Source organism: Alligator mississippiensis, chromosome 3 (genome assembly GCF_030867095.1).
Source record: "Alligator mississippiensis isolate rAllMis1 chromosome 3, rAllMis1, whole genome shotgun sequence".
Classification (NCBI taxonomy): domain Eukaryota; kingdom Metazoa; phylum Chordata; order Crocodylia; family Alligatoridae; genus Alligator; species Alligator mississippiensis.
The window spans coordinates 210,535,712-210,557,846 of record NC_081826.1 but is presented as its reverse complement, the minus strand read 5'-3'; positions in this window follow the sequence as shown (position 1 = coordinate 210,557,846).

The window sequence follows — 22,135 nt, the reverse complement described above, 5'->3', positions numbered from 1 at the left end:
GTCATAGGGTGCAGAAAACCTGAACAGATGTTCTGTGCAAACCTAAAAACTGTGATGGACTATTTTGACCTGAGCACATTTACTGAAGTGTACTGTTCCAAATAGGAAGGTGAAGAGGAAAGTCAAGGTCAGATGTTTGTTGATAGTGGTTTGCTTCCAAACAGCCATGGATCCAGAAATATCCTTCAGGGACAGCAAAGTTGGTCTTAAGGAGGGAGAGTGAGAAACAGGCTCAAAGAAGAAGATGCTCTTGATTAGAGGAGCTTCCTGGAAGGCTATGTCCTGTAGCTTCCTGTACCTGCTCCTGCTTCCGAACAAAAAAAGACAAAGGGGCACTTACAGAGTATTAGCATTCAGCTTAAAAACTGAGCAAATCTATATCAGCAAGTTATGCACTACAGATACAGAAAAGCTCAGGGAGCAAAAGAAAGAAGTTTCTCTGACCTGCATGGCTATAATTTGAAGTGCCACTCTTGGTGGATATATTAGAGCGCTGGTTCTCAACCTTTTTTTTGTACCAGGACCTATTTGTAAACATCAATGGCAAGTTCTGACCTAGTAAATAGCTTAAGTAGAAAACAGCCAGCTGGCCCTGCCAGTGCCCCTCACTCCCAACCTGCTCCCAGGCTCCAGCTCTGTAGTGTGTGGGGTGGGGGAGTGTGGGGCATGAGAGGTGTGGGACATGGTGGAGCACAAGAAGACCTCTGCAGGCTGGATCTTTACCAGCCTACAAGGGAAAGCCACATTTTTCTTCTTTTAAGGAGAATCTATTTTTAAAGTTTGTTGGCATCCCTTTCATATATTCTTGCAACCCACTTTTGGGTAGCAACCCATGGGTTGAGAAACGCTGTATTAGAGTATTTTAGGAGCTGCTCTACATTTTGCCAATAGACAACAGTTGCCAGTAACCATCAGTCCTGAAGTGACCATCTACTCTCTGAGAATTAGCAGAGCATCAGTGCTCTGGCCATCCCACATTGTGTCCCCAGAATCTACCACGGTGCTGAGACCAGGAGGCAGGGAAGAATCATAATTGACTATGGCAGCAGAAGAGTGGGACCTGATTCTTAACAGTATTACCCATTAAAGCAGTGTTTCCCAACCAGCGTGGCATGGCACAATAGTGTACCATCAGAAAAGAACAGGTGTGCCATGGACTTTTGCCATGGCAATTAGCTACAACAGGTATGAGGCTGGGGAATGTCTTAAGAAGTGTGCGCAGAAAATTTTTATTAATGTAAGTGTGCCTTGGGCTGGAAAAGGTTGGGGAAAACTGCATTAAAGTATGTGGAGCAAAAGGGAGATGTGTTGGAGAATTTACTTACTACACTTTAGTTCAGGAGAGTACAGCCTGATGACACCACAGTGGGCAAATCTACATGTGCATTAAGGCGCTTTTTCTAATGCACATTACATTAAGTACCTCCAATGTAAGGATGCCTGTACATGAACACAGAGGCTGCTCCGACACACTGTGATTACAGTGTGTTGGAGCAGATTTGATTAATGTAGTTTGCTGAATCATGGCAATTACCCCGCTCCAGCAGCCTCCCGCATTTTGTGCATCAACGTCCTCACACTTAAAAATGGTTGCAGAGGCGCTTGAACTAAAGTTCATTGAACGAGCTCTAGTTCAAGCACCCCTACTGCCATTTTTAAGTGTGGGGACACAGATACACAAGACACTGCGGCACTTTAATTAGAGCAGCTCTTGGTCAGCCACTCTAATTGAAGCGCCGCCCTCCTCCTCAAACACACACATCTCTGTAACACATATAAAAGTACCCTAAGGGACTAAAGCAATGCACATTAAGCTATGTTAATGCACAGTAACAAATGTGCATGGTTTTTAAGGGACACAATTCACAGTAGCCTATTTTACTACACATTAGCGTAATTGCATTTTTTTGCAACAATTGAATATACAGTAAAATAGGCTACTGCACAGTACAGTGATGTGTGGACATGCCCAGTGAGGCTTTAATTCTTCCTAAGGCAGATTCCAAGTTACATCATTTACAGGGCGGTATTGTACCAATGTCAGTAAGAACCCCTTTACTACTGGAGACAAAATGATTTATTGTATGAACCTGGTTTTGATTTAGAGGTGTTAAAGAAATTCCTGAAACTAAACTTCCATTATGTTCAGTGTCTTCTGTTAGATGTACCTTTTAAGACAGCAAATACTAACAGGCCTTTCATCAAATACAATTTTATTTCCTAATAAAATCCATCTGTTCATTTTTAATCTGTTCATATTTCATAACTGCTATTTACAGAACAATTATTTCCTGTGCTGGTCTTCTGTAACAAAGAAAAGAACACAGGGAGTTTCCAGCTTCCCAACTGGCGTAAGGTAGGCCCATTATAAGGCTCTGTTGTAAGACAATGGAAATACACCAGTTTGCATCAACTGAAGATTTGGCCCAATGTAAACAAGTTTGACAGATGTGTGTGTTCAGAATTGTCTGGTCCAACCATGCCTAGATTAATGATTACAAAAGCCAAAACATAAAAACCCTTTGATTCTTTGAGGCTGTCACATTTCCAATTGCAGTTAGTTTTATTTCAATGGGTATCAAGTCAGTACTGAACAGCAGCAGCAAGGATTTGGCTAATATTTAACAGCACAAGTGTTACATTTAAAATGGATCAATAGTTTTATCTGTGTATGAGGTTTTTTTGATACGTCTATAATAGCTCACCTTGTCAATTCTAGCACAGGGTCCCTCACATCATATTTACCATCTTTTAAGAGTTTGTACAACTTGAAAACGGCATGCAAACTGCAGGTCTTTGGACAAAACACTGCAATACAGCAAGACTTAATACAACTGTCAACATGATACAAAACGACTAAACTGTTCCACATTTCTAAGCCAAGATCTCATAAACTAAAGGACAGGATGCTGCTAACAAACTAACAGTACACCTTGAAATCTCCTTCCTGGCACTTGTGTGCCTTGAAAAAGTTTCTAGTCCATATTTTAGAAAAAAAAGAGCCCAATGTTCTAATTCTCAGTGACTATATAATGGAAACGGTGTTTCCATCTTTAAAAGATGACTATATAATGGAAACGGTGTTTCCATCTTTAACAGATGATGAACTGCCTCCTGTGGAATCATGTGGCATTCATTTGTATACTACCTTACAACTAGAGCATCATAAAGAGATAGTAGCATAATAGTTATTATGTAATATTATTCACATTACCATCATAGGGTCCACTCCCAAGCAACACAGCTGCAGACACAGTGGAGCACTTTGTGCAGTGTTATAGGAAAATAAGAGGGACACCTTTGTCAGCCTAAAAGAATGTGCAAAATGCATTCCACCTGCTAACCCGAGCCATAAAAACTGTGGAAAGTAGGCACATTCAAGTAGTGAGGGGAAAGATAATAATAGCAAATTGAGCTTGTTTATTTTACATTTTTTAAATGTTTTAAATTATCTGAGATCCTAGAAGGTAGGTGTTATCATATGCCACAAATATCTAGAGAGAAAAATGTTTGCCGATTTTAAAATTATTTTATTTTTTCTACAAGCATTATAAGACATCTAAATCATGTCATAAATTAGTTTAAAGAGTTTTTATAGAAGAGTTTCAACTTCTGTGTTTTGGAGCATTTTTTTAAATGTGACTTACACTACTTAATATTTCAGGTTCCCATTTTTTATCTTGACTACAGTTTCCTTTAGAAATGACTGTCTCTGTGTACAAGGCTAGGAGCAGGAAGCCCTGATTTCTAACCCTGGATGTAACACAGACTCCCTTGGGTAGGGCACTTAGGGCTTGATCTTGAGAAATGCTAAGTATTTCCTGTAACATACAGAGCTACCTCATCTACCAGTGTCTCCCATTGTGGTCTATCAGATGGAGTGGCATTTGTCTCTTCTGCCATTCAGCATGTGTAAAACATCATAATGGGAGGAGAGGGCAATATGGAGGAATGCAAAGCTACAGTATCACACTTGTGCTACAGTATCACACTACATTGCAAAATGGCGGAGATAGCTGTGTGAAAAGGCTGTCACTTTGGCTTTGTAACAAAGAAAATAAAAAGTGGATGTTAAAAGGATGCAGTTAAATGAGATACGTATGTTTACCAAGATGACCAGAATGATTCCAAATGAGCTACCCGCGTCTCTCAAATAGTGCATGAGTGTAAGCCTCCATTAGTTTTCTTTTGAAGCCTAAAAGAAAGAGCTAACTATACATCCAAAAATACCTGCATTCATATCAAGATTCGGATATTAATTAACAAATACTGGAACATTGAACATTCGCTGGGTCCTATATCTCCTTGTAACCCTCCTCACCCACACATTGAATTAACAATGTTTTAAATTTACCCAGACAGTTTGTGATTTAAGGGTGTAGTTCCAGCCCTGAACGTTATTTTCTGGAATTTATCAGCCTTAAGCCCCTAAGATATTTTTTTTATTGAAATATATTTATAAGGTCCGTATCAAGATTTCAGCAGAATGAGTAAGGATACAATGTGCTACAATAGTGTTCATACCCTCCTTGGCACTGAAAGCAGTGTGCTACTGGCTCAGTTATTGAGATCTGAAAAAATCTAGCCGTATTGGTTAAATATGTCATTGGTTAAATAAGGACAGAGGCGTTGGTTAAATATGTCATTGGTTAAATAAGGACAGAGGGAGGAGGGTGCTGTAGATGTGTAAGGATAAAAGTCATTAAAGACTTGCAGTGTAGTTTGTGTCATACGAGTCACATGCTGAATTTAAGGATGACACTGCCCTCTTGTGGTTAATCAGTTAAATGGTAGTTGGTAAATCACAACCAGCATCACACCTGAGGTTTAAAATGCTAGGAAACTAAGGATCAGATTCTACAAAGTGCTTACTCCTTGCAAGGCATTAAAAGGTAAGGGGCTTCAAATGTGCAGCGCTTATAGAAGCAAAAGCTGCTGGCAACCTCTGAATCAGAACTTTCCAGACCTTAAATGCTGGAGGTTGCAAGTGAGAGGAACAGTGCAAAAACTCTGGTGGTACCCTGTTCACTCTTCCTTTCAGCATCCCCTCCCAGCCACTGTCTGACACAGGATATTGGGCAAGATGGACCTGTGGTCTTACCCAGTAAATGGCAATTCTTATGTTCTATTGTCATATGACATCTGGCAGCATCAGGCCCTCCTTTTTAGAAAAAGTCAGTAGAGTGACTACTGTAATTATTTACTTCAGTTTGTAATGCTGACACACCGCTGAGAGATGCCAGATTGAGGATTGTGTTTACTTACAATGAGACCAACTGGAATAGTGTAAAAGGCAAGGGAGAGCGACTTTGGGACTCTAGAGAAAAAAAGCACATTTAAGTATCATTTTAATTTAACTGAGTCATGAGACAAACTTCATTTTGATACAAATACCTTTGCTATTACACATACAGACTAGCCATATGTAGTTAGGCTCTGGTTGGGTGTCATATCTGAAGGAAGGAAAGAAAGACTTTGACTTTTTAACTACTTTATTCAGGGGTTTGGGGTACAAAAAGTTGGCCCCTCCAGGGTCCAGGTCCAATATACAATGCAAAGACAAACAAATTACCATCAAACCAAGAGCACCATGTCATTGCATTCATAAGATCACACCGTGACAGACACCTTCACTATATTACACGTCATGCCTAACAATGCCATTATGCAGTCGGGACACCGGTCACACGGTCATACAGACCAAAGCCCTCTATAAACACATGATTCCTACCCTGCTCTATCCAATCATGCACGTGACAAACCCTTCAACTTCCCACACAAAGAAAAAGGCAAAAAGCAGCCTGGTGAGGGCCCAGGGTGTGGCATGAGTTGGGAGTCGCAGTCCAACACGGAGCCTACCCGGTCGTCCAGACCGGTCATGACATCAGATCACATATTGAAGATGGCCGTTCTCCACGTGGCACAACACTCCCTCAAGGGCCCAGCATGCCTCAAAGGTGGGCACCGCCCACAGGAGCACAGCATGCTCAAATTCCAGCAAGAGGCGCGCCCATGCCAGGAGGCCGAAAAGCCGCAGGGCATCGTCTGAGCCAATCCCGGCAAGCCGGTTGCGGTGGCTCTTGAGGATGGCCATCTTGGCCTGATCCAGTACAAAGTTGGCCAGGCAGATGGCGGCCTGCTTGGCCTCCCGGTACGGGTAGGAACACATGTAGGTGTTCTCCAACAGTCTCCTGTCTAGTGCTCGCAGCAGCAGCTCGAGAGTGAGAAAGAGTGGCCGTAGGCGGGGACAGTTGAGGAAGGCATGAAAGAGGTTCTCCTCAATGCTGCCAGGGCAGAAGGGGCAGGCCGTTGAGGTGGCTGGGACGAAGTGGGACATAAATGTGCCAGTGGCTAGGATGCTGTGCAGCAACCACCTCTGCAGGTCGCCAGTCTTCTTGGTGGTTGGCGTCTTATACAATGTGCCCCAAGCCAGGTGGGCCCATGGGGAATCTGACAGCCTCAGGCACTGTTGCCACAGTGTATCAGGGAGGCTCGCCAGCACTTGTGCAAGGCGGACATGAACCACCTAGGCATAAAGACTTCTATGTGACAGAGAAACAAAGGGGCAACATGTCTCACAGTCAGGAGGCATGGGGAGCATCAGCAGGGTGCTAGGCCCGCCAGCCAGCACATCGACCACGTCCAGGGTGACTGGTAACACGGGAAAAGCCTCACACAGGGCTTCTGTGGTGCGGGGGACCTGGCATGCCTGGAGATGGCCATCTAGGGTGGCTGGTGCCTCCGGTGGGAGGGCAGCCTGGATGTCATGCAGAAGATGGCCCATGCTGCAGACGGAGCGCATGCCTAGCTGGGTGGTCAGGGCCTCAGGCGAGAGCCAGGCCGACCAAGTGAGGTCAAGGAGATGGCTCAGGCGGAGGATGTGCACCTGGATGAGGACGGCTGTGAGGCTGGCAGAGGTCAGTCTTGGCACAGGGCACCACAGACCTTGGTTGTGCACCAGGGGCTCCTTCAGCAGCTGCAGGAAATGCAGTTGCCAGGCCCAGGGCTGAAGGTGGAAGGTGGCCTGCCAGGTTCATACCACACTGCAGTAAAAGGCTGGAAGCATCGCCCAGTTCAGGAGCGTGATGTCCAGCAGGAAGAGCTCCCAGCTGAAGCAAATGGGCCCCTACCCTCTTCAGGAACCAGCACGCTAGTTGTTGCCAGGGTAGGTGCTCCTTGCCATAGAAGAGTCGCTAAAGGGCTTGCAGGTGGAAGGCAACCACCTTGCTCGCCAGTTCAACCAGGCTCTGGCCCCCCTCGGTGACTGAATGAAGCTGACTGGCATGCTGCCGGAAGGGCAGCAGTTTCTGCAGTCTTCACCTCCCTCAGCACAGGGGTAGTGATCCTTCTGTCACCACAGCTGACGCCTGACTCAGAGGTAGCCCAAGAGGTCATCCCTGACTGCCTGCTCACCATTCACATCCAGTTTCTACAACATTGCCTCCTTCTTATTAACATCTATGCTCCCACTGCTGGATGAGAATGAACCACCTTCTTTGAGACACTGGCTGACATCTTGCAGAGCACAGCTGATGCTGATGACCTTCTCCTCCTGGGCGGGGACTTTAATTGCACAGTTGACGCATGTCTTGACTGGAACAGGCCGGAGCGCTATCCATCCTCAGCCCAGAAGCTGCAGACCGCTTTGGAGGCAGTGGACCCTGTTAATATCTGGCGCCATCTCCATGTTGATGCAAGGCAATATACCTGGCTGAAGGCAAACACTGGTGGGCTTTCCATGGCACACCTTGACAGCCTGTATGTCGCCAGGCACCACCTACCTCTCCTGAGCAGCAGCCACATTACCCCAGCAGGACTATCAGATCATAGCCTGGTTTCCTGTGTGCTGAGCCTTCCTGGCAGGATGCATTCCCAGGCACCCTACTGGTTCTTCAATGCTAGTCTTTTGCAGGATGCTCACTTGTGACTGCTTTGCTCACTTCTGGCAGACATGGGAGGCCACAAGAGCCACCTTCCCCTCCTGGAAGAAGTGGTGGGATGTGGGAAAGATGCAGGTTAGAGTTTTCTGTCAGCAGTACATGCAGGCAACAAGCAAGCTTTGCCACTGTGTTTGGGAGTTGGAGGAGGATGTGGCTCAATTTGAGGTGGTCCTGCATGATGCTGGTGGTGATGCAGAGCTGCTCGAGAGCCTTAAGCTCTGCAAGAAACATTTGTGGAAGCTGGCAAAGAATGCAGCCCAGGGTGTGAGGGTCCGTACCCGCTGCCAAGGACTGGCGTGTCTTTCATGAGAGTCTCACAGACCAGACAATGCCAACCAGCTGTCACCGAGCAGTTCTCACCCTGCTACCTAAGAAAGGAGACCTTGGCTTCATCAAGAACTGGCGACCAGTGTCCCTCTTGTGATCTGATTACAAAATCCTGGCAAAGGCTTTGGCTAACCAGCTGTACAGTGTTATGACTTCCATCATTGGCCCTGAGCAGAGCTACTGTGTGCTGGGCAGGACCATCCAGGACAATCTGTTCATGCTTTGAGACCTGCTGATGGCTGCAGACCTATTTGGCCTCAACATCTGGCTTGTCTCCGTGGACCAGGAGAAAGCCTTTGATCGGGTCAGCCATGACTACATGTTTTGGACCCTTGAGGCCTTCAGCTTCGGGCCTGTCTTCACCTCTGCCCTCTGGGTCCTGTATTGGGACATTTTGAACATCCTGAAGGTGAATGGCTGTTCCAGGCCTGTAGGGGCATCCGCAAGGGCTGCCCTCTGTTGGGAATGCTGTACACCTTGTCCATCAAAACCCAACTCCACGTACTGCAGTGGCGCCTGACCAGACTAACTCTTCCATCTGCCTCCATCTCAGTGCGCTGCCTGTTGATCAGGCTGACAACAGAAAATCAAAGAGTGCTGTCCACTTCACAGGGTCTTTGCAGCCATTGGCATTAAGAGAGCCAAAGGTTGTGGCAGCCATGTGTGAAGGCGTAGAAGGGGGAACAGGCAAATCCAAAAACACAGAGGGAGAGCCAACAGAGAGGAGCGAACATGCAGGACAGGGAAAGACCGGGCCTACAACTCCCCAGCTTGTGCCCCTCGTAACAAGCGCCCAACATCACCTGCAAGCTTGCTAAGGTGAAAACTATAATGCTGCATCCCTGGATTGGAGTGCAGTGCTGCTGCTGCGGCCTTAGTGGACACCACAAATGTCTTAGGGTCTGGAAACCATGTACGTATGTGCTGTGCCACCCTCCAGTGGTGCTTGGTCTGATCTAGAAACTCTATGAGGTGTTCAACAGAGTAGCCAGGACAGGGAGGTTCCTCAGAAGCAGGAACGGGTTCTGCCTCTGGGGTGGGGACACTCCTTATTGAGGTGGGGACCTTAGCTGACTCCGGGGGTGCTACTCCCTGAGGGAGGACTTCTGTCGACTCTTCCTCAGAGGCAGAATCAAAGCCCAACTCTGAGGAGGAGGAGCTGTATATGTCAGGCACTGAGAGCCGCCGAGTCCCAGGAGGAGCACTTGTCTCCTCACCAGGATCCTCAGCAGCAGGTCTTGTGGGAGTAACATTGACTGAGGGGTCTTGGGGGGTGACATCAGTCCCTGATCTCTTGGGCAGGGTGCTCTACTGGGCCAGGCACTCTTGCTCCTGGAGCTGCTTGCAGCTCCCAGAGGGTCCAACCTCCATATCAGTCTCATCACGCTTAAGGATTTGAGAGATGGTGGGGGGCCATCAGACTCCCCTACCACCTCCCTTACCCCCAGCTCACCCCTGACCACTACAGGGTCTGGGAGGGGTGCCAAGGAAGCAGGCAGAGAGAGGGGGGCCTGCTCAATAACCTCACTTACCCTCAAAGTGGTGGGGAGGTCTTGAGGGGATAAGGAGGCCTTTTTAGAAGACCCCTTTTTCTTCTTGGACTTGCCCTTCCCAGCAGGAGGGGCCAAATCCTCCCCTGAACAGGAAGGGAAAGGAGGGGCCAGGTCCACCAGCACAGAGCCAGCTGACTTTGATGAAACAGGGGGTGACTGGACGGAAGGCCCTTCACTACCACCCAATGGAGCTGCCACACCAGAGGTGGATGAGCCACCGTCGGGTGCAGCCACAGCCGCAGGAGACTCCACTGTGGCTGGCTTCTTCTTCGGGCACTAGGTGGACCTGCTACCACAGTGGAAACATGAGGTGTCCCCAGTGGTGAGATAGACCTCGTACTGCTGCCTGTCAATCATGAAGGACATGGACTGAGGAAAACCCTGACCCTCCCTGTTAAGCAGTATGAACAGCTGCCTTTTAAAGGACAGGACGTATCGGCGCTCAGGCACCTTGCTGCCAAGCAGCAGGCTACAGACTGGCCCTGTAACCATGCCATAAGGACGCAGGTAGTTCATGAGGTCATTGTCCAAAAGAAATGGAGACACGTCCAAGGCTACCGCATGAATGGCCGGTGTGTCTAGAGGCGTTGCGAGGCAAAAAACACCCCTGACCAACACATTTGCTACCACAACCTCATTCACTAAAGCAGGGGAGCTGAGGAAGCTGAGGAAGATGATAGGGACTGAACTCATCTGGGCAGCATAGAGGACATGCTTGCAGCCTATGAGTACCCTCACAACAGCAGCACACCCCTCCTCTCCAATGGAGGGAGCAGCATGAAGCCAGAGACCAAAGCTCCAGTCCAGAGGGGCTGAAGCCACAGCAGTGAACTGCTGGGAGATGCCTTGAGCCATTGCAGCAAAAAAAGGGTTAACCCTGCAAGAAGCCAGAGTGATAGGGGATGGGCAGCCCTCTGCTGGCAGGGAACAAAGAAGCTGGAAACAAACAAACAAACTAACCCCAGGGATAGAGAAGGGTAAGCAATATGTCAGGGGAGGGAAGGGAAAACAATAAACAGCAGAAAGCTGGGGGGAGGGGGGGAACAAACCCTGAGGGAGGCAGGGGAGAGGATGACTGCAGGAGAAAGGGATGGGAAAAGGGGAAAAAAGGCAGGGAAAAGTAATGAAAGGTGGGGGACTAGAGTGGGAAATGGGTCAGATTGTCTAGGGGAGGGAAACCAAACAAGGGAAGGAGAAAGGCTCACAAAACAGGGAGAAGGTCTCAGAACTCTGAGCAGACACTCCTGTCAGCGGCTATCTTGAAAGAAAGAAGCTGCAAAGTAGACAAACGCAACTTGCAGACAGAGAAACTGGAAGTAAAATGGGGAGGGGGCAGAGAACAGAGAAAAAGAAGGAAAAAAACATCAAAAATGCAAGAAAGAAATCATAAAGGGAGCTAGACAAAAGCAAGAGACCTTTAGACTGGTGGAAATCAGAAAAGAAAAGAGATGGGAAGCTGGGGAGTCTTACGCTCAGGATCGCCCCATGCAGCTCCAAGTGAGTCCAGTCTGAGGCACCCAAAGCGGAAACAAACAAACAAACAAACACCCTTTGTTTTCAGATGTTTAACTTCCCCAGGACTGCCTCTTTTAAAGAAAAATGTATATAACACAGGACAGGGAGGATCTGAAAACATATGGACATAATTTATGAACTGAATAGAGGGTTCTGGAATTAAACTATGAAAGTACTTAACACTGCTCTAGTTACTGATAGGCTTTCTGGGCTAGATCAATGAGCTGTGATATGGGAATTTTGGCATCATGCTAGCAGACCTTAGGAGTTGGAAAGCAGCCAGGGATTTTAAGAGGGATTTTTTTGGCATAATGGAATCTGCAGGAAACACAATGCTGACTCCTCTCTCTCCCTTAGCCCCAAAATCCCTGGCATAGGCTCCACACTGAAGGTAATGGAGCACAGGAGAGCAGGCAAGGCTAGAGTACATTGTTCTGTGACCCCTTGTGGCTGGCTGGCTGGCTGGTGGCTGTTACAATCACCCTTTACAACAGCTTCTTGACTTCTCTAGAGTAATGGGTTTTTTGGTTTGTTTGTCTTGTTTTTACTAACAGAAGGAGGGAAGTGGAAATTAAGTTGCAAAACTGCATAGCTAAGGTGGTGGGAGGAAAGGTTAATGAATAAATGCAGCCTTATTCTCTGGTCTGTTAGTTGTAGCCGTGTCAGTCTAAGGACATAGGCAGACAAGGTATTTGCATAAATGTAATATCTTTTATTAGACTAGCTGGATAGCTGTAAAAATTGTTCTTTGCAAGCTTTTGGACATAGGTGCACAGGCTATGCCTGAGGAAGGGCTCCTGTGCCCCAAAGCTTGCCAAGAACAATTTTTCCAACTATCCAGTTGGTCTAATAAAATATTTCACATTTACCAAAATAACCCTGTCTTGCTTATTGTTTATCATTTACTTTTTTTTCCCCAAAAGCACCATGGCACCATAATAATTTAATTTATAGTGATCTACAGGACTCAGCTTCAATCTTTCATGTGCTCCTTTGATAAGGTAAGAACCAGAAAAATAACTTGTGGACAGTGGATCAGCAGGTAGAGTTTAAGACAGCGGTTCCCAATCTGTGGTACGCGTACCACCAGTGGTACACAAACAACCTGTCAGTGGTATGTGGCAACAGATTTATTATAATTACTTTATATGACAAAAATTTGTTGGTGGTTCTTAAGGTTGAACTGAAAAATTTGCTGGTGGTAATTAAGGTTGTATCATTTTAAATTGGTGATGTGTAATCTGTCAGAGTTTGGGAACTGCTGGTTTAAGGGAATTTGGAGAGAAGAGCCTTTGATCCCTAGAGCAGCTGAAGTTGGAGCTGGTGGCAGCAGATGGCTCCATTTGCTTCCTTTCTCTGCCAGAGGTAGCATAATTCATTCCTGGATCCTCCCCAGCAAAAAGCCTGGAAGCATGCTGATACTGCAGCATTAAGCAACTAGTGGAAGGTGTTAGCTCCTATCAGTGGTTCCAGCCCTGACAAGTCTTTTTCTGTACCTTCTGCCCTCCTAACATGAGTTCTGGGAACAGCCATTTAAGCTATGAAAAAATTGCCTTCTCCCCACCTAGAACTAAGGCTCTTCTGCTTTTAGTGACTCTAAATCAGTCTCTTAAATGGGGAGCAGGGAGAGAAAAACCTCTGTCTAGGTATGGAAGTTATATGGTCTCCCTCACTGTAGCATCTGACTGCCTCTTAATCTTTAACGTATCTTCAGAACAATATTATGGGGTAAGGACATGACAGTGATTTATGGTAAAGTCCTTGGGTGGTTGAGTGCTTGGACCCTGTCTGCCAGTTAGTCCTATATTCTTGATCCCAGAAGGGCATCTCAGCTTGTGTCTTCAGCTTTGAAGAGGTGAGAGGCAGAAGAGACTGTAAAAACCAAACCAAACAAAACAAAACTTCATAAGTCTACATTAATCTTTTAATTTCCAAACTCTTAAAAGAACCCCAGCTGACATTTATCATCCCAGTCCCTTCAAATATTTAAGTGTTGCTATGAAATACAGACACTTTTTAAAGCCTTAACCCATCCACATTATCATTTTTTGTTTTAATTACTGTATCTTGATTTCAGTTACTTTGAAATGGAGGAGAAAAGCCTGCTGAGAGGTTGAATGGAAGGAGAGGAAACACAATTCTGTATTTATCCAAAGTCCTTTTCTTAAAACAATATCTTGTTCAGAGAACAAAGACCTTTTTGAAGACAATCTTGCTGCACTGAAAGAGGTAAGATTGGAGATGACTGAACCGTCCAGCTGTGCCAGCCACACAGAGAGACACAACATACAGATAACTAAGCTTTTAGTTGAATGGAAGAAAGGAAAATCCAAACACATTTTAAAAATAGCTATACTTACTGTGTTGAATATTGGCACATAAAGCTGGTAGCTATAGAGGCAAGGTAGATATACCTATGTCTCATGCCCAGTGGAAGTGGAATGGAAATGGGAAACCCTACAGGCTGGACAGCATGACCCTACACACAAGATCAGGCATGCAGGGCAGCATAGGGACTGATCCTGGGCCACACAGAGGGAGTTTGGGGGCCAGGTAGCAGTCTAGGGGCCTGATCTTTGGATGTGGGTCCAGGCAGGGGCAACCTAGGATGCCAGAGCCCAATCCTGGCACACAGGGCCTGATCCCAGAGCATGGGGCTGGGGGGTGGGGGGAGGGAGGGTTGGAGGGTACAGTGTCCCAGGATTCAATCCTGGTGTGCAGGATCCAATCTGGGTGTACAGGGTTGGGCAGAGGCAGCATGGGACTCAATCCTAGCACAGAATCCTATCCAGCCCACAGACTGGCCCTGTGCCACTCATTTGGCCTACAGAGTCAAAAAGGTTGAGCACTACTGGTTTAAATAAACAGACTGGGAAACAAAAAGGGAAATAGCCAAAGATGAACGTTTAGAGAACTTACTTCCAGGATGGGGGGGAGATGAGAGAAGCAGAAAGGAAAGGAAAGTCTTTCTTTAAAAAACAAGAAAAACTGAAGGTCCATTACTTGTCCACTGCCCAAAAAATAAAATAAAATTACAAGCTCAAACCAAAATGCAAGGAAACCATACAAAGACAGCCTTTCTAGTTCCTAATTTGACAATGGTCCACTTTTCATTTTGTAGTTTTATGAGTCCTTAGAGGGAAAACATTCTGCTTTTTATTATTGCTGTTTGTGTTGACTCACTGTCATTGTAGAGAACTACATTCTATAGATGCTATTGGAAGATTTCCACTCAATGGAAAATAGCATCAAATTCCAAGGTCTCAGTATTCAACTGCTAGAATTTCAGTTCCAATTCTGTATATTTTATTTCTTCACATAACAATAAAACTGGTTCCTCTTGGCCACATATATGTACCCTCTCTCTGCCAAGCCTAGGATTACTGCCAAAAAACAAGCCCTTCTCACTGGTTCCTGCTCTGCCTGAACCCAAAATCTGGCAATTAGGCAGAGTAGATGGCTAAAGAATGGGTCCTGAGCACATGTTTAGTGCTGCTGTCAGGCTCTCTGTCTCATTTTGAGACATTTGAGACTGCTTTGCCTAACATAATGCTTTGCCTGGTCTGCCTAAATGATGATATTGGGCACTTGTGAAATAGAAGCGAGTGGGCAGGGCTTTTTTCTCAGTAGCTGTCCCAGGTTATTCAGGAGATGGTTAAGACATGGCCATTCCTGAAGGGGAATGTTAGACAATGGAACTCCACTCATACTACCTACACTACAGTATTAAAGCTAATGACAACGTAAAATCGTGGGGACACGTCCACTAGGTTATTGACAAGAAGAGAAGGTTCCTGCAGAATGTGTCCCTTGCTTTATACCAACCTTAGTGCATTAGGAGTAAAATTCACTGATGTATGTGATCAGCCTTAGGGCTGCAAACCACTTAAATCCCACTGAAACACTCTTGTGAGAATCAAATGGGATATAAGTGGGAATAGACCTTGTTCAGGCTCTTGACCCAGAGAATTTCACTTAAGCAGTCTAGTCCAAATTGTGTACTTTCTCATGCAACACAGACATGATTAGCAAAGCTGTGTTAGTTGTACTTGTTATCACAATTATGTGCTTTGATGTAGAAAATCCCACTTACCTGAGACACCGTAGAGATGTCAGCGACTTCCTGAACAAGCAGTTTCAAACATGCTCATAAACTAGACAGTGTCTCAGTGTTTGAGCTGGAGAGAAAACCGTGGAACTGAAAAAGGTTAAGGGTTAATTTCATATTAAATGTAGGAGTGCAGACCCTGAAGCAGAGGTTTTTCGCAACCCCCTACCTTTTGGATCATGGTGTATCTGTGATAGGTCACCCAGATCTTCAATGCATATGCCTAGGCAGGAGTTTAGAGAAGTGAAAGCTGCCCAGACCTTCCATCCCCCCTTTAGGCCACTGAGACAGAATCCAAAGGCCAGGCTGAGTCCAGACTTCTGGTGCCTCCACAGCTGTAGCTGTAAAAGCATCTGGGAATCAAGCTCTGGTCTTCTGTGTGGCAAACAAAGATTTTACCACTGAACCACAGGGGACTCCGTATTAAATATAATGACACAGTTTTATAGTTTTCTTTGTGTTTCACATTGTAGTAATCAGATTCCCTCACTATGATAAACAAGAAAGCTAATAAGCTGCTCAATATATTCACACAGGAATCAATTGTAAAGCATAGGGTCAGGAATATTACTCACTTTTTTATCACCTGGAGATAGAAATGCAGGAGGCAAATAATATAGACAGAACACATTTTCCTTGCTGCAATTTGGAGTTAAGAGAATCAAAGAAGTTCTTGATGTTCCATCAAATAAATAAGAATGTGTCTGAGAAACATATTTCCCCATGAGCAATTACCCGGTTTGAATATTGTGTTTTGTTCCAAGGATTTAATTAAAAATCTAGCAATACACCATTGTTTTATCACTGTTTTGAAATTTCTGAAGACAGGAATAAAGTACAAGCTCTGAAGCTCTCCAGTGTGATTTGTGCACAAAAAACTTACCTTGTAAGATAAGGACTTTTCCCTTTTCCAGTTTCACAGCCCTACCCACTGGTTTCACAGCCCTCCTCACTCAGTGGCCACGTCTGTACTTGCAGTGGACTGCACAGTAACTGGTGTTACTGCACAGTACTATGGCTGCAGTTTTTCCCCAATGCTACTGCACAGTAGCAACAAGTTACTATGCAGTAGCTCGTTACTACTACATAGTATTGTCGCTGCATGGTTTGTGCCTGGAAACGCTACTATGCAGTAGCAATGAGCTATGGCACAGTAGCTCATTGCTACTGCACCATAGTATCTCGTGTAGACGTGCCCAGTGTTTGGTACACTGAACACCAGCCCAATGAGTCCGTCAAGCAGCAAGTCAGTCAAGAAATTGGAAGCTACGAGCCATTGTTGTTGGAGGTTGTGCAACAAAGGAAGCTGCAATTGTTTGGACACATCATGACAAGGCTGGACACTCTGAACCCTGCATTGTGGCATTGGCAAATGGAGGGAAAGAGAAAAAGAGGTAGACCCAGGAAGAGCTGGGGAACCAATATTAAGGACTGGATGGGGCTTCAAATGACAGAGTGCACAAAACTAGCCAGAGGGCAGACCGGAGAAGGGTTGCTACAGCATCTAATGTGCTCCAACGGTTGCAGCAGCCTTGGGACTGACTTGACTTGACTCACCTGTTTTAATTATTGCTGTGTCTGCTTCTTTCCTCGGGCCCGATGAAGAATGTCTTGCATTTGCAAACTTTATCCCAGCCATGTAGTTGGCCTAATAAAATATACCAACCACAGAAATCCTTGCCTTGTACCTTCTAAGAGTCATTATAGTCCTGGGGATAGCAGAGTTCATGGCATGGAAAATCCTTGTTGCTTGTCAGTAAAGTGGATTCTGAAGTACAAATTTTGTTCTTCAAGATATTTCAGATGTCAGGATCTGATATTCCTCTCACACTGGTGTAAATTGGGAGGCAAATCTAAATTTCATCAGTAAAGCCCAGTAAAGACCAGGAATACAGCAATAAACCCAGTGTGAGTGAGAAGAGAATCAAGCCTGATGTTCTTACATCCCCCCTCCCCTCAACCCACGTGTTTGTTGTCTGCTGACTGGTCATAGTAACTGATATAAAACTGTACTGTTGCCAGATCAAAAAAAGAAGGAAGGAAGGATCTTTTCTTGGACCAACTGTATGGCTGGGAGAAAAGTTAGATGAGCTTTAAAGCACAAAGTTCCCATCCTCAGATCCCAAAGAATGGCATCTCTTCCAACTATACAGTTGTACCAATAAAAGATATCACCAGAAAATGCCATGCTTCTCGTATATTTCCTAGATGATCAGGGCTACAACAGTCCAACCCTACAATCAGTCTGAGTGTTAATGTTGTCAGGGTGAAGCTGAAAGGTGATAAGCCTTAGTCAAAGGAAGGGAGCTATTATAGGTATGTTAACATAGACAATAGGGCTGTGCAAAATTTCGCCGGCTGTTTCGATTCGACACTGTTTCAACTCATTTTGAGCTCGAAACAGCGAAATCAAATTGAAACGAAGGGCTTTGAAACAGCCTCGAAACAAAATGAGGCTAGTCGAAACGTTTCAAAAGTTTCAAAACATTTCAAGTTTTGAAGCAGCCAGCAGCCAGGTGGTGGGAGACAGGGGAGAACCAGGGCTGCACTCCCAGTGGCTCCGTGGCTCAGCCAGGAGCGCGGCCCTGGCTCTCTCCACCTTCTGTGGCAGGGCTGCGGGAAGCTGATCACAGCACAGGGCTGAGTTCCCCTCCCCAGTGCTGTAATCGGGCTGGGGAAGGGAACTGAGCCTGTTCACTCATTTCCCCTCCCCAGCCCTACGATTGGGCTGGGGAAGGCACCTCAGACCAGCTGAGCTGAGTTCCCCTCCCCAGCGCTAAGCCGAAACTGAAGTTGAAATGGAACGGTACCATTTCGCACAGCCCTAATAGGCAGCACGTTGGTAGACAAGAGTTTGTAAACCACTAGGTTCTATCAAGAATGGATTCAGAGTAACAAAGAAAGTAGAAGGAAGTTTGTATTTTGAGAATAGGATAGGTATGAATGGAAGTTGGAGCAGATAAAATGATGTTATGAGAAACCCAGAGGGGAATAAAATAGAGCAAGAGAGAAAGATTTTTTGCTAGTGTAAGCTAGATCTGCTGGAGACAACCAGCATGGGGCAACTCGAATCTATCTTGCTAGTCTAGTTGTATTCTAATCAAATACTTTAACTCCTGGGTAGGTGAGGTCATTTATAAATGTTTTAACACTGTCATCCAACAAAGAGCTAATATTTGTTATAGCATTTTAAAACACTTGTTTAAAATAACTGCGCAAGTGCTATGGCATTTAGATTCATTAATTTTTAGTTGAATTACTGATGTAATTCACTGTAATTTCACAATCGCTTATTTCACATTTACATATTTTCATAATTAAAATATTCATTGAAAAAAAACCCTATGGAGACTGAATGTATGGACTTGCAAAGGGATTTTGGTTTCTATAAAAATAATTCCAGCTAGAATAAACACTAACTTCTTGGTATAAGCATACTATAGGGCAATTACAGAGTCCTGACAATGTTTAATGTAACATTTCTGCTTGGTCTAATGTAACATGAGCTCTTTATCTATTTTGATTTTAAAAATTGTTTCTACATGACTGAAACCCATGTGCTTGTCACACACACACGTATACACTCTTTTATACAATGTTAAACTTCAACCCATTTAAAAAAAATCAGAATTCATAGATGTGACTTCATGCATTATGAAAATCCACCCATCAAATTCACAAGTGTATTGTTAAATACAACTGATGAAACTGTGGCAGGTATATTTCAACCTTTTTCTTGGTAATGCATAGAGCCACTAAAAATATAGGAGCTGGTGAACTTACATATAAATATGAAAAATAAATATATATATATGGAGAAGTAAACAATGTGCCTTGACAACCAGCATGTGACTGCTGACCTAAGAAAAATCTGCACATTATCTGAAGTTATATGGTGAAAGATAATGCCTGTTGAGATTAAAAGCATGTGTTTTATAATCCTTGAAGGAATAATGTCTTAGGGGATCTCTTCCTCAGATAAGTAACTAATGACTAGATGATTATGCAATCACTAAATCAGGTTGGGACACAGTAAACAGATATTTATCATGGGATACAGCTCTCAATAGGAACGCAAGATTACACTTGTTACAATTTACAGTGAATTCTGAAAATCCTAAAATGTTAGTGCACTTTCAGTGATAGTTTCTCCATAGTCCAGAACCCTTCAGATAGCCTTCTGTTTTGGTATGTGACAATGGGATAAGCAATGTACCCCTAGGGATTGAAAATGTATACATCAAATTATTAGAATTTTGTCAGAAGTCTAATATGTCAGCATTTTTCAAAGCAAAACTGGTAAGAAGACTGCTACAACTTGATTGGTGACAAAGGAACATTCTGCCAGGATTCACAGATTAAAATTCACCCAATCAACGAAGGTATTGCAAAATTGAAGTACAGTGGGATGTAGATTGCAAAGACAGGAGATTTACTTATTTGCTGGATTTCTATTTGTTGTTAATATAAACAAATGGGATGATAAAATGTAAGGGCACTACACATAATAGAATACCTGTGATGATGTGATTTCTATAATGTATTCACACGTTTAGTGTCGCCTCTTGATCTGAGCAGCTAGCAAAAAGTTTGTGGTTTTGTAGTTTGTTCCATTTAGAAGGTGATCTTGATAATGGAGTCACGTAGTTCTTTGGGTAGTCTTGTTCAGCTGCATGGAATGTGAAATCCAGTAAGAGGAGTCAAATAAAAAGATAGTTTCCTTTCTTGCATCCCTCTTTCAAGTGGCATCCCCTAAAAGCTCTCTCTCTGGGCTTCTCACAAGGTGGAGACTCATGAAGCTATGAGTGAGGGATGATGAAGAAATGAGCATAATGAATGGGGGGAGTATGAACAAGAAAGGTGCCTGGCTGGGAGAGAAGGGTTTGGAGACAGGTCAGCAGAGCATCTTTGCAGTTCAGAAGTTGGGCAGACTTAAAAGAACAGCAGAGATATATTTGGGAGTGCTCTGCGCTTCCTGGGCTGAACTGGGGAAAGAGGAGCTGCTTAACTATTGGAGGGTGTCAGAGAATCTCTGACTGGCTGGCTTTGCCTCAGTAAGTGCCTTTATTGAAATGGACAAGTTTCTTTGGGTATCTTTTATTAGACCAACTCAAATGGTTAACTGTTTGTCCCATGCTTAAAGGTTCACATCTGGAGTCCCTCTGTTGAAGCAGACTGAGAACATTATTTTTATTTAAATCTGTATTCAAAACATTTATATGGATATTTATTGATGTGTTTAAATTTGTGCTTAAATGTGTTTAAACATTCCCTTCATTTCTTAAAGCCAAAGAAAAGCTACAGGTTGTTCTTTGTAACACCCTTAACATTGTAAAGAGCTTGACCTGTAAAAGGACAAGACAGTTTAAATGGACAAGTTGAGGGAACATATAAATCCATCGTTCAAATTTACTCATTTACATATTTATCTTCATGTCAACATTGGTAGGGCCACTCACATAATTCTATGTTAGGGAAAATCAGTAAAATCAGGGATAGATCTTGGCCATGTCTTTCAGCATCCCAAGGTAATCTGCTCTCTCTCCTACCAACTACCACCACCTTCTTGCAAGGGGACTCTGGGATTCATGGGCTAGGGACAGACATTACATATAAAGCAGTTTAAGTGATCGGAAACTAGTTTAAACCTATAACAGAACAGATGTTCAGTACACATACACCAGTTTGAAAATGGTGAAACCGGCTTGAGATAAACCTAGTTGAATGCAGTATGAGACTTAACTGATACGGGAAAAAAGTTTATGCAACGTCTGTCCCAGACTATGGCTGAACTCTGATGCCCCAGGATGCCTCAGGAGGAGATGTCATAACTCACCATCCCTCCTTCCTTTCCCCAAGCAGTCTTTAAAGCTGCTGCTTTAAGGAAAAGCAAAGTGTAAATAGACACTCCACATGTTTCACCTGCATACAACAGTCATTTAAGACAAGGGGAGGGAATGTGTTTGAAAAGCTTTTGGTAGGGACAAGATGGGAGAAAATATACAGAGAAGCCTCTCATTAGGTGTTCCAGGACCTGAGCTCCTGCCCCCTCCCTCACACAAGGATTAGGGGAACAGCTTTTCACCCAGGAGTTCAGAGCTCACTTCTCAATAGCAGCACAGCTGAAGGTGTGGGAGGGAGGCTGGCAGTCCCTGCCAGCAGCCCTCCAGCTCCCCTTGCTGGCACATGCTGGCAGAACAAGTTCCCAGGACACTTTTCCCCCTTCTGGCTAGCTTGTTCTGTGAATGTGAAACAGATCACATGGCATGACAGTTTCCATCAAACATCACCTGTTGCTTGATGCTTCAGTCTGCCAGGGTCCCAAGACACATAATTGATTAAGTCAGAGCTTTTTAATGCCAGTAGTTGACTGGACTTCAGTTACACGCTGAGCAAAAATCAACACGATGGAATTTTCAGTTATGTCTAAAAGTTTAATAGCTCCATAAGCAAACTATTACGGACAGATGGATCACCAGGCTAGAAGAGACTGTCTACTGATTATATATGTGTATAAACATGTGATCTAAGCTCTTTCGTACTACTAGAGAGTGTTTCTTCTGTTATCTTGTTACACACCTATCACTTTATCTTATGATATGTAGTTTTCTTTTGACAGCTCTACAAAGTTTTCTAAAATATCCCTAAATCTAAAAGATGGCTGTTAGAAAATTACTTCCATTGCAAGATAT